Below are 4,949 nucleotides of genomic sequence, written 5' to 3' on the forward strand. Positions count from 1 at the left end.
AATATAATTGGCTAGTTGGCCGAAGGGCGGTTGAATAGGATTTGGGGGGAATTTTCTGGTGGGGGGGGGGAGGATTTTCGCGCGGTGAGCGCAGGGAGTTTGGTGCATGGTCGGTTTCTCCAAGTAGTCCCATGTGTTAGTGAAGAGGCAAGCCGAAGCGTGTTCCGTTTGCGTGAGCCGTTTGCAGGACCGAACGTGTGTCGGGTGCAATGCGATCGCGACAGGAGTGCTGTGAGGGTACCGCCTTTTTTCCTTTTAAACTAGGTGCTTCGGCCCCTCAAAAAAATATTTTGTTGCTTCGCGCGATCCATCGATACTACTACTCCCTCCATCTAGGTGAGTAAGTCATCTTAGGTTGTGCACCGTGACCAAGGAGGAGGGGAAAACAAGAGACCTTAATGTTTATTTGCTAATTAATAGCATTGCATACAATGAACTAACCACTGCATGTCGTGTTTGGTAGTCTGAAGTCATTAAAAGCATGCACACCCCTCGTCTCTTATTGGTTGATATGTGAAGAAACAAGAAACGAGGTAGAAGTTAATGCACCGCGCCTATGTATTTTGGGATTATTTGGTTTACGTAAGATGACTTACACACCTAGTCGGAGGGAGTATTATTAATCCGGTAATCCCAACTAAAACGGCGCGGCCGGGTCTTTTCCTGCGTGATATGTTGGGAGGTTGGCTTAGTTGGTTTTTTAGGACAAGTAATGCTACACCAACTTAATCCCAGTTACGCAATTAACGTAATGTGAAATGTGTGAGCTGTTGATTGTAGATTGGGGGGAGGGAGGGGCCCACCACCATGAAAATCAGGGGAGGAGAGAGAGAGAGGCAATTTACGTTAACCCTTTCGTAGGTTCCTGTAGATGTAGAAAGATGTGAAATGCGTGAATGTGTAGTGGACGTACTATTGGAGTGCCTAAGATAAATTGTGTATGTAGTGGACGTACTATTGAATGTGTTTATTTTACTTCGCATGTTAGATTTGTCTCGGTTCAATAAAAAGCAGAGTTGGTGATGATGGTGTGCCTGTCATCCTGCAATATAGGCCGTCTGATCTATATCTAACGGATAGGAAGGAAACTATGACAATTTACCCACACTCCTCTCCACATTTGCAGATAAGGCTTTCCCTCGTTCATCCTTTTCTCCCACAAGATCTTTATCTTCCGTGCAACGCACATGCATCTTTCTAGTACTCCTACAATATACTATATTATTGTGAAAGTTCATATACACCGGCTAAGATTAATGCAAACACGGTAGATTTTCATTACATTTCGAACTTTTACAGGATAGAAAAATAAAAAAACCCAACCCTAAACCTATTATAGGGCGGCGACTAACGTCCTCCATCTGCGATCTCTATGTACGGGGGCGGGGGTTCAAGACCAGTGAAGTGAAGGTGCGGTCTCCAGGTAGGAAGAGTAGAACACGGGATACAGACCGACCAGTTGGCACACCAGGCCCTCCCGCCTCCCATGCCCTACTCATCCTCGGAGGAGTCCCCGACCTCGGCGGTGCTGGACATTGGACGGCGGCAAGTAGGACGCGTGCCTGACGGTGCTCCCGTCGTCGGCCGCCAGCGTGGCCACCGCTTGTGCGGTCGCATCCGCGTCCGACTACGTCACTATTGCATCGTGAGAGGCGACTTGAGCGAGGGCGGCGACCTCGAGCTTCATCCCCGAAAACAAGCTCCACCGCAGAGCGTTCGCAATTGCGGTCATGGCGGATGTGGTGCCAGGTAGGAGGACAATGCACTATGGTGTGGAGGTTAGTTGGGCGTTGCCGCTTTAAGTAGCGCATTCCGGTGAGGCCAAGCGTCCGGGTGCGTCATGAAGTCGCCGGAGTTGGTTCCTCGGGCACCGAGTCTCTTAGCGATGGCATACGAACGGACAGCATGAATGCGGGCAGCTAGCGCCGGCTGGGAACGCACCGCGCGACGGTGCAAGGGACGAGGGTTTTGGTGTGCCAGGGTAGTCAGCTGCGGTCGTGGCAACGTTGGAGATGCCCTTTGCTCACATGTGATCCCGCATGTCATTGAAAAAGCAAGACGACCCGGCATGGTCCCAGGTCCTGAAGATGCAGTTGGCCGTGCTACACCACTCCGCGGACGCGTCACGGCGCCCCGTGCATCCTCGACGAGCCGGGGGTTGGGATGTGTTTGGATTGTGGCCAAAGTGCACCTTACCAAATTTTTGGTCATGACCCAAAGATTGGTCTTTGTTTGTATGGTTGCCATTGTTTTGGCATGCCCATGAACTCTAGCTAACTCTAGTTCATTTTTCTTGCCAATGTCGGCCAAATCATGGGAAACCAATACCTCAACCAAAATTTTGGCTACCCAGTGCTTTGATGGGGCAACCTTGGGCACAAACCAAACATACTATTGGTCGTGCCACAGCACTAGCGCCACCCTCGTCACACTGAAACCGACCGTGTCTAGCGACGATATGAGTGTGTCGCTCACCGCGATCGCCATGTCCAGAGGCAGTGCTAGAACTGCGCCACGTTGTTGGCCCCAACGACCCACATGAACGGTTGTCGGTTGTCGAGGAGTTCATGGGCCAGCTCCTCCATTGGACTAGTCTGCGCTATGTGGTCCCGACGACTGTGCCCCACATGTCGGTTTCCCTGTTTTCCCGGCCATATTCGAGTGTCAGTGCTCCGCATTGCGCATTAGGCATTTCACTATGTGGGCCAAGCGAGAAAACTTATTGTTTATTTGAGTCGTTCAAGTATGATCATGTGGCGTTTGCTTATTTCTCATTCCTCTCCAACCCTCTTCTCCATCGATCATGTCGCCCTCTAGTCGAGTCCATCCTCCCGCATGCCTCATTTGAACATTCTGCCAAGTATCATTCGCATGTACCCACCCTAGTCCTCTTTCAATCGATCTCCCTACCCCGAGATGAAACCGAGAGAGAACGAGTGGGGGCACGTGATAACTAAGGCGGATTCAAAATGTTGAACCGGTGATCATAGCATCCGCAAATCATATATAAAGGGTATTAAATGTTTGTTTTGTTTTTGAACGTACAATATACTCCCTCCTATCCTTTCTAGTTTACATATAAGTTTTATGTGTAGTCAAAGTATCTCTACTTTGATCAAAAAATTATCTACACTCAACAACGCCCAATCAATATTGTTAGATTCATACGTACTCCTAGATTTGTACTCGAGATGGTTTCCAATTTGTTTTCAACCATGTGAATGTGCTTGTTCTCGCGCCTGCTCTTCCTACTAGGATTTCGCCATGTATAGCTAGTCCAATAGTAACTTTTTTAAGCTCCTTGTCCAATAGTACACGTGGAGTACTGACAACATCTGTACTAGAGTATGCAGTGCCCATAGTAGTACTCCCTCCTTCCATTTATATAGGGCCTATGTGGAGGAGAGAGATGTGAAAAAGTAAGGGGAGTGAGCTCTCATGCAAGAGCCTATCTATGTACGCATTCCTAGTTAAATACAATAAATATGAAGAAAGAGATAGAGAGGAGATGGAAAAAAGTACTAATACAATAGCCAACCTTATATTTTTTGCGGGAAATAGCCAACCTTATAGCCCACACTACCGTATGAGTGCATATAATAGATGATGGCTATATGTGACATGGCAGTCCCTCATAGCCATCGACTAGCTATACTATTAAACATGCTCTAATGCGTTTTTAAAACTGCATTTGATTATTGACAAGATTAATAGTACATGAGATGTATAATGTGAAAATTATATCATTGGAAACTCCTTTGACATATGAATTTGACCGTATGCTTTGTGTAAGTTGCATGTCATATATTATTACTCTAACATTTGGTCAAAGTTAGCCTGGAAAAATGCATTAGGCCCTGTATAGTAAATGGAAGGAGGGAGTAGTAGTGGAAGTGGATCCGCTGACGTAGGTATCCCTGCCTTGCCCTCCCTTTCGGTCACTTACTGGCGGACCCCATACTTGCTAGGCCCCGCATGTCAGTTACTCAATGGGTTCGGCCACGTCAGGGGATCCTCATCCGTAGTATACTCCCTCTGTTTTTATTTACTTCGCATAAAACGGAGGGAGTGGTAGTATCATAAATGATGCGGGCGGGGAAGGGGGAGGGATGTCGGTTTGCTCTCAACTATGGTCCCACAAGTGAGCGAAAATGCAAGACGAAGCGCGTTCCATTCGGTGAGCGACGTGGAGGGTCCAGCATGCCGGGCTTCAACGCAACCGCGACAAGAGCGATGTATAGTCAAAACCGATTGACCCGTCGTCATTGGAACCACTATTCACACCAGAACCTTCGCTGCTCGGCCTACGCCAGCCACTGCCCTAAAACCACACCTAATTCGATCCCCTAGTTCGCCGGAAAGCCATGGTGTGCCGGAAGATCACTTACTACAAGATCCTGACGCCGGATCACCGCGCAGAAATCGCGCGGGCCAATCCCCGAGTTCTCTGGAGCCAAGCTACGAGGAGGAGGAAGCCGATCCAATGTTCATGGCGGAGGTCACGAGGCAGAAGGCCCCCGATGGGTATGAGATGATGGACATCAACTTCGAGCCAGCGTCCGAGTCCCCCATGGTGCAGGCAGACCAGCGGTTCAACATGGCGATACTAAAGGTGAACCGGGAGGCAGAGGCTCAACTCGACGCGGAGTGCGCGCATGCCACTGCCATCGAGGCTCTCTTGCATGCGGAACAGGATGTCATGGATGCGAACCGGGCGGCGGAGGCTCAACGTGAGGCGGAGCGCGCGGATGCCGCTGCCATCGAGGCCCTCCTGTAGGCGGAACCAGATGTCCTGGACTTGAACCGGGCGGTAGAGGCTCGACTCGACGCGGAGCCCGCGGATGCCGCTCTCATCAATGCCCTCTTGTAGGCGGAACCGGACGTCCTGGACTTGAACCGGGCGGCGGAGTCTTGACTCGACGCGGAGCGCGCGGATGCCGCTGCCATCG

The sequence above is a fragment of the Triticum dicoccoides genome, chromosome 2B (assembly GCF_002162155.2).
Source record: "Triticum dicoccoides isolate Atlit2015 ecotype Zavitan chromosome 2B, WEW_v2.0, whole genome shotgun sequence".
Taxonomy (NCBI): Eukaryota; Viridiplantae; Streptophyta; class Magnoliopsida; order Poales; family Poaceae; genus Triticum; species Triticum dicoccoides.